Here is a 9,235-nt window from a genome sequence, read left to right as displayed (position 1 = left end):
GCAGTAGTGGCCCCACCTGCGGGTTCGGACCTCCCCCGAGGTGGGCCCGGGGGCCACTGTCGGTACCCTGTAGCAGGGATATCCACTACTACTGCAGCAAGGCAGGACCTGCGTAGTCATCTATAACTACGCGGTAAAGGGTGGAACAACCAGGGCCCACAGGACAGGCTCTTACCTCACCAGGCCAACGGCCCCGGACCCGCTCCCCGCTCTGGTATGGGTCCGGAGATGCCACGTGTCCCCGAGGAAGGGAAGCTCCGAGCTAGCCACCGAGATCCCGGACCTCCCATGGGGGTCCGGGACCTCCCCACGCCCGTCCGGACCTCCCGCGCGCGTAGAGCTAACCTACCACCGGGGGGGTCCGGAGCCACCACGTGTTCCGTGGGCGCGGGCGTGAGTCTTCCGCCGGAAGGCTCGCCCACCCACCGCATTCAATGCGGGTGGTTGAGGAGTACCCTGCCGCCGTGGCACGCGGGGCAGCTTTTGTCAGGTCTCACTGTAGACCGCGTATTACAAAGGTACACAGTGCAGCCGCCTGCGACGCACCCGCGCAGAGCCCGTCTGCCGCATTAATTGGATACGACGGCACGACACTTTTCCATCATGCCGCCTACGCCGCAAGCTACACGGCCCGTTCAGCTGTGTGGCAGGCGACGCCGCTAGCTACGTCTGGTGCCGTTCCGACAAGATAGCGCCTGGGCATGCTGAACGGGGGATTCCAGGAGCAGGCAAGGAAATCCAGGAGAGAGATCTACTTCGCCTGCGACGCCATAATGTATGAGCAGTACGTTATTTTGTACTATGTCGATGGGCCCATCTGTCGGGGACCCAACGGCCATGTATGCGCCTCCCTTGAGATATAAAAGAGAGGCGCTCGCTGTGCACAACAGGCACGCTAGACCACTCACACGGAGAGGCACGCTAGAACACTCACACGGAGACACACGTTGGACTCAGCTCCAAGCCCTTCCAGACACAAGCAATACAACTCACAGTGGATGTAGGGTATTACGCTCCGGCGGCCCGAATCACTCTAAACCGGCTGTGTTCATCGTGTTCTTGAGCGAGATCGAACTAGGCGCTAGCTAACCCCCGAGAACTCACCCTCTGGGCTTAGGCGGGTGCATTCCGCCACCCGGCTGTGGTTTGACACACCACGACACTAAATTTTACCATGACAAGAAAATATCCAAGCTTCATGTCTTCTTATGATTCTTGTGGAGCATTCTAGAATCTTGTCATGGTGAACAAAATTATGCCATGATTTATCCTTATTTTTATAGAACCTTCTAGAAGTTTGCATTGTATGTTTCAACACTCCCCCTCAATAGTGATGAAAACTGGGATGTTACAGTTATACTCACTGGTCGGGTAAGTCTTGCTGAGTATTAGTATACTCAGGGTTTGTTGCCACAATTATTTCAGGACACGCAGATGTAGACTTCTGTCCCTGCTGCGTCAAGTTCATCCGTCGGGACGCAGAGGGGTGAGAGGTTGTGGAGCCAGATGTTTAATTAGTGACCTTTCGAGGTTACTCTTTTGGTAGTTGTATGCCCTTTCCTCTATTCGAACTCAAATTTCGGTTTTGTAAAGTTGATAAATTATGGATGTATTAAAATGGGGTTTGCAAAACTTAAGGTGAAATCATATGTATATTTTTTGTATTTTCAAATATGTGTCGTGCTTGTACCATCTGCGCCCACCTTCGCGTGGGACTATCGGTTATGTTTCGATCGGGACGTGGGTTGAGAAAGGATCGCCAAATTAAGTTGTTAAGCTAATGAGCCCGATGTGTTCAAAGGACGGCCATTACACTTAATTAGAGTTTTAATTTGGCGGTTCCGTCACAAGCTAGCTACTCAGTCTTGTGTGTGAGGCGTGCTGACCATTTTCAGGTTGTGCATGCAGCATGTGGCCAGAGAACTCTAATTTATATGCGCGCGAATGCACAGTCGTCACTTGGTTGCATATGCATGTGCTCCTTTTAAGTTTGACCGGTCGCAGGAAATTGGAAAATCAGCACTAGCTAGCATGCAAGAGTGCAGCACACAGAGTTGTTTTTTTTTGTGTGTAATCCACTCGGTCGAGCTATCATCTCCTTGCATGTGTCGTCATGTGCCTCATGATCGGTGTGCGTAGCTGCTGCTTGTCGTGGAGGACATAGTCGGTTCTATGATACAATATATAGCTAGCGTGTGATTTGAATGCCTTTTGTATGAGCCGTGCTCATCTTTTCAGGTTGTACATATCATCTTATGGCCCTGAGTACTCTAATTTATCATACTGCGGTCTATATTCTTTTGTAATGTAATACCGGCGGGCAGCATGTTTAGTCGTCACTTGGTTGCATGTGCTCCTTCAAGTTTGGCCGGTCGCAGGAAACTGGCAAATCAATGGAGGAACTTTTACGGCACAATGAGAGATGTCAAGAATTCAACAACCTTCCTTTCTTTTCATTTTTGCCTAGTAGTCTAATAAAACTCAAGGCAAAACTCTTGCGATCGTTTAAAAAAAGTAAATACAAATATTTAAGCATCGTTTTGGCCTTTTATTGTCAATTTTTAAGCTTGCGTTGGCGGTTGCAAGCATGCATTACATGCCACCGTGTCTTTTTTTTTCCTGCAAAAAACACACTACACTGGCACGTGAATACATGCATGTAGGCACACTCATTTCCTTGAATATATGCAGTAACCCTATCTGTATTCTATATGAATGTATCTGAAAGAGGCTGGCTGATCATGAAATTTTCGAGTTCACCACAGACACCTCATTGTTCAAATTTTAGCATTGTAAAAAGAAAGAAAAAAGAAAAATAGTGCCTTCAATTTCTGATTCTGAAAGAAAAATAACCAGCTAGCTAGACTACACTCTATATACCAAGCTACTATATATAGACAGAGATACAACATAAGCGTTTGGTTGGAACTATGGCAATTTATCAAAAAAATTTGGTTCCCATGAAGAAGGTTAAGAATGCCAGCAAATCTTAGTGTTTGGCTATGTATTTATTTGAACTAATTGATGGCGTGGTCGTGGCTAGTGAAGCCAGAAATAGTAAATGTAATATGGCAGTTTGAACCCTGAACCATTTTTATGTCCTAAGATGCAATGCAGATCCGGCCTGAATGTGGTCTGGTTTCAAACCGGGCAACCCGTGTAACCAGCCCATACTAAACCGCTCCTGGAGATCATGTACGGGTTGGTTTGAGTCCGGCTTTAACCGCATAACCCGTTCCAACTTCCAAGCTCAAGTAACATATATATATATGTGCGCACTGCGCCTTGTCAACACCAGCGCCCTCGTGACCATGGAAGAGCGAGGCCTGACACGAGCAGGAATAACAAGAACAACGCAAGCTCGAGGCCCCATGGCAGGCTAGACGACAACGATGACCCCCATGCACCTCTGATGACCTGAAGAACGAGAGCATGACGCCACATGGAGCAGCGGCTGACGGAGAGGACGACGCGCGTCGCTGTGTTGGTCTAGCTACTTACGTTTGCTATAACTTGTGGCCGGTTTAAACGTTAACCGTTCAATCCGTGGGTTTCTAAACCGTCAACTGAGCTCTCTGGCTGTTTGGGTTGGTTTGTAACCAAAATCCGGTGAAACCGGACCATGTACAGGGGGCGAGCAGATCAGTGTACCGTACTGGAGAAAGGAACGCTACACTACGCTAGCATGAACCAAAGAATTTGTTGAGCCGTAACTGAAAGTATAGAGTGATATGCCAAAAAAAAAAAACGAATTCATCGGGCACTAGCTATATAGAGCTGGATTCATATTTCCATTGATAAGTAAGAGCATACCAAGTTTAGTTTGGTACGTGACAAAAACGAATTCCTAGCTACCTAGAGGAGAACGTGTGTGAACCGAACGTAATACGCGTGACTGTGGATAAAAAGATGAAAGCAGGCGAAGGCCGGTATCTTTTCGTACCTACGGAGCTTTTCGTAAAGCAATCGCACCACCACGCGTATACGTGTGCCGATAGATGTATGCATCGATCTATATTCGCAAGCCAGGCAGCTGATATATAGCTAGCAACTCCCTCCGTTCCAAATTATAAGTTATTTCAAGAATCTTGGAGAGTTAATTTTTTTCAAATTTGACCATATTTATATAACAAGACAGGATCATTCACGACACCGATTAAGTATCATCAAATTCTTTGTTAGTTATATTTTCATAGTATACATATTTGATATCATAAATCTTTGTATTTCTCTTTATAATTTTGGTCAAACTTTGAGATGGTTTGATTCTCCAAAATTCTTGGAATGACTTATAATTTAAAACGAAGGGAATAGCTAGCGTGTAACAATTCAAAGTGTTTTAGCATCCGGAAGAGATTCTCTATTTTCGACTTTTTATTTGACTCTCTATATAGCTCTACATAAAGATTCCACTCGATATTGAAACGTCCCCTCATAAGAGAAGACTTAAATGTGATACAAATATCAGTCCCAGGAGGCTGATACACATTTATTACATCAGATGGTACATCACCGTACAATCCTCTGAGGAGGTGGACACTCGAGACAGACAATAACAAGAAGTAAGAAGGCTACGGTGATACATCAGAGCACGACCCACATGGGATCCAGCTCGGCCTCAGAGTATCGCGCCAGCGGAAGCATCCTGAACAGGGCCAACACCACAGACAGAGTTGGGTGCAAGACGGAACCCCTACTCAACGTCTTCGGGAACGAAGTCTGGATCTTCCTCTGTAAAAATTAGGAAAGAGGTGAGTACAAACATACTCAGTAAGTCCAACCACACCCACGGAGGGGGTATAAACAGAATATAATGCATAGGGTAAATCAAGGATAAGGCTAGGGTTTAATTTGCGGAAAGCTAATTTTTATGCAGGGGTTCATTTGAAAGAAAAGGATTTTCAAAGCAACTTTCTCGCACCGAGTAACACGTACGGTTGATCCACATAGGATCCAAGTTTTAAATTTGCTACCGGACTCCTCATCCGCCGTAGCACACGGCACAACTGTCGGACACTTTTCCAAAACAACTCACGCCAACCCATCCATTCCCAGAAGAAACACTAGTTATGTGACCAAACCGTAACTCGCCCAGTACCGTGGGCACGGCTATTAGAATAGATTTTAACTCTGCAGAGGTGTGCAACTTTACCCACAAGCGGGGTACCACAGCACGATCACCTTAGTGTCGGTGCAGATCCCAACATAGCCATTACCCACCTTAGCTAGACTTGACTAGCCAACACAGGATCCACCAAGGGGCCATTGACATATCCCAGAGGTTTTATCCGGGGCATAAGTCACATAGAACTTAGAGTTAATTCCCTGAATGCCATTGAAAAATATAACTCATCCCTTGTATGCCACTGAATGGCATGTGGGGAATTTTTTTTGTGTCTATGACATGTGGAGCCAATGGCATATAAGGGATGGTTATAATTTTCAGTGGCATATAGGTAATTGACCCTAGAACTTATCACTTCTCCTTGATCACCCATTGCTCTCAGCTCTCCTAATGGTTATCAGACTAACTAGTGGGATTTATACTAAGCCGTTGCCGCATACACCGGTCGAGTGGTTTGCATGATAGTGGAGCCTGCAAGCGTATGCAGAGTCGACCCAATCGAAGAACCACTAATACGGGCGTTTTTATGCCAGGTCAAGACGGAGTCGAGTATTACGGAAGAGTCAAGTTTCATGGTTCTGTACCGCTCACTCCAGTCATTTTCAATTAACAAGGCAAACCCCCTAGTGTTGGCCTAGTCGAAATTCGACAGGATTCAACGTTACAAGGCGATGATGTGTACATTGTGGCTCAACAAGCCACACAAGTTTATTATCTCTCATATCCGTGCCAAACCGACCACCATCTTTCGGGTTGGGATGTTATGTATAAAGTATCGCCCCACAGCAAACTTTCTCTCCCAAACAACGAAGATTACAACAATAATAGAGAGGTTTTTTTCAAAAAGAGGGGCTACAAAGGAGTTTCGAGATAGACTTATCCGACGAGATCGGAATGGAAGTCGACAATGAAAGGGAAATGGACGAGAAAGGTGGAGATGAGGTTCAAAATATTCAGGACTTACAATTACTAGAGCGACTATGTTTAGGCAGAGACAGTGAAGACGACATTTCTCCTTCGGATTCTGCTGGTTATGTTGACATAGCTGATAGTGATGATGAGGATTACGATCCAGCTAATCTCGATTATGATGACTACTTTTAAAACATGTACGACTCTCAATATTTAATATATATTATGTTAATTTGTAGTTATTTTTTTATTTATTTACAAGTATTGTTTATCTTGACTAATTTGTTCGCTCCTTTTGATTTCATGTAACCAAACAAAGATGCCAGATGGTGGCAAGATGAGTTGGTTGAGCTCCTTGTACAGGGGCAGTGGTGGAGGAGGAGGTAGTGGGTCCGACGCACCCGAGGGGTCTGGGAGCCGTAGTGTTCGCAAAGGTGGTGGAGGAGGGGGAGGGGGAGGGAAAGGGAAAGGGAGAGGGAGAGGGAGAGGGAGAGGGAGGGGTGGAGGAAGAGGTAGTGGGAGTGGTGGAGGAGGTAGTGGGAGTGGTGGGCGAGGAGGTAGTGGGAGTGGTGGAAGAGGTAAGGTGAGGAGGAGGAGGAGGGAGAGGACCCCTTCTCCTGTAGAGGAGAAGGAGGAGGAGGAGGAGCAGAGGAACGAGGAGAAGGAGTAGGAGGAGGAGGAGGAGTAGAGGAGCGAGATGGACGAGGAGGGGGCGGCAAGAGGTGAGGGGGCGGTGTGGTTGCGTGGACCGTCACAACTCCTGTGACGTCCGGTCCCCCCCAGCGAGACGGCCGATGATACGGCCACTAGAGTCTAAGTAAATATGTTAGTACTTCTTTATTATGCATTACATATATTTAAAATTGCAATACTAACCAAAATTTTACATTAAACACTCTTGCAGGGGGTGGCTTTTTGTGCAGCCTGGTGAGCACAAAAGGAGCCCAATGGTATCTTGGGTCTTCTGTGCAGGCAGCACTTCCCCCGGCTCGTGATGCATGCCGGGGTCCTGGAGCCGGCATACACGTGGGACCACTACATGGCCAGCCCGGACGCTACAGATCGTGAAGGAAGAAACTTCACCACCAAAGCGAGGCGAGTGGTCGGGGAGTTGTGGGTAAGTCATTCTCTAACTAAAATAGTCGAAATACCGCATTTTGTTTCAATTTTTGTAATGATGATTGCAATTATCTTGTGGGTATTGTCGTGGATCTAAAAGGAGGGCCACAGCTGGGTGGCGTAGTGCACCCGCCTAATCCCAGAGGGTGGTTACTCGGGGATGCGCTAGCGATTCGTCAGATCTACTCACGAAGCAAGCACACAAGAACACTCGAGGATTTAGAGTGGTTCGGGCCGCCGGAGCGTAATACCCTACGTCCACTGAGAGTTCTATTGCTCTAGAGTTCATGGATCAGTCTATCCTATGCCTCCCATCCCCTTTTCTAGCGGGCGTCCCCCTTTTATAGTGCAAGGAAGACGCGTACACAAGCGTTGGACCCCGACAGATGGGCCCAACAAGGATGTATAGTTCACCATGAAAAAGACATTAACACTGCATTGTGAATCTTTTTCTGGATATGCTTCAACGCCCTGTAGACTCTCTGACCGAGGGGGGTCTTCACCAGTCCCATCGGCGAGGCGCCCATTGAGGCGGTGTAGGTTGCGGCGTAGACTGTTGGGTCTACCGTGTAGGCGTTATGATACTCCATCGCCGAGCTATCGTGACTAACTGGCGTTGCAGACTGACGCACGTGGCGTGGGTGGTGCCATCGGCTGCACTGTGCGCCTTGGTAACGCGCGATCAACAATACAGCCTGGCAAAAGTCACCTCGGGCTCTGCTGTGGCAGAGTGCACTTAACGTCTCCCGCATTGAATGCGGTAGGTGGGCGAGTCTTTCCGAGGAAGCTTGGTGGCCGCGCGCGTGCCTGCGCCTGCGGACACGTGGCGGCTCCAGATCCCCTCAGGCGGGGTGTCTGTTCCCTCCCCACTGAGGGATACGGATAGTATATATGGGGGTCCGGGACCCCGTGGGAGGTCCGGGCCCCCGGCGGTTTTGGCTGAGCACTTCCTTCTCCGGGACACGTGGTGTTACTGGACCCTTCCTAGCAAGGGGCGGGTCCGGGACCGTTAGTCTGGTGAGATATTGCCGGACCCCAGGGGTCTGGCTGCCCAGCTTCTTAGGGCGTAGTTACGGATAACTACGCGGATCTTGACACAGCAAGAGGGGGTACCCTAGTGTAGAGGTACCGACAGTGGCCCCCGGGCCCACCTCGGGGGAGGTTCGAACCCGCAGGTGGGGCCATTATCGTGACGTGTTCCGACGCAATCCTGGTTGCGTTGGCGTGCTCATGTCGAGAGCGGGTGCTCCGGACCCCTTAAAGGCCGTAGCACTTGTTGCCAGGTTCAGGTACTAGAGCGTTCTCCGCAGGGCGGCGAAGGTGCAGGTTCAGGGTCCGGAACCAAGCTAAGCGGCTGCACGGACCTCGAACCGCCCAGGGATTGAGCACCACTTCCCGGACCCGGCTTCAGGCGACCGTGGTGAGCGGTCTCCACCGGAGCGGGCCACCGGAGTGGACTTGGGCGACCGTGGCGAGCGGTCTAAGCCGGAGCGGGCCCCCGGAGTGGACTTGGGCGACCGCCATTGATCCAATGAGATACGTCACCTGACCTTGTGGTAAGGCATAGGGAACCATGCCTTATACTAGGAAGGAGTCCGGACCCCTAGGTACGGCATCTTCGGATACTAGGGGACTCGTAACAGGGTAGTGAAGTGCGCAGGCTTATGGTACATTACCAGGCTAAACGGCTACGCAGAGCTTCTCCACCCCAGGATACAAGCACCACTTCTCCGGAGCAGGTCCCTAGGAGTTTGGACCGCCTTCCAGCTAGAAAGGGTACCCCAACCTGACCACAAGCCAGCAACTCAATTTGGATCATTAGCGAAAAAAAGGATTCCACATCGGTGAAGGAAAAATGCAAGCTGAACGGACGAGCGCAGTTAAGTTAATGTAAAGATAAGACTGAGAAAGCAAATCTCCTTTATTAGTTGATTCGTGGTGTACATCAGAGGTCGAGATTACGAGGGCGGACCTCTACCACTCTGGACCACTTGCTGGTATCGCCTGTTCGTGCGATGGAGCCAGAGGTCAGGTTTACAAGGGTGGACCTTTACCGCTCTGGACCACACATAGGCACCA

The sequence above is a fragment of the Panicum virgatum genome, chromosome 9N (assembly GCF_016808335.1).
Source record: "Panicum virgatum strain AP13 chromosome 9N, P.virgatum_v5, whole genome shotgun sequence".
Taxonomy (NCBI): domain Eukaryota; kingdom Viridiplantae; phylum Streptophyta; class Magnoliopsida; order Poales; family Poaceae; genus Panicum; species Panicum virgatum.
The sequence above is the reverse complement of the archived record's forward strand: the minus strand, read 5'-3'. Positions refer to the sequence as shown.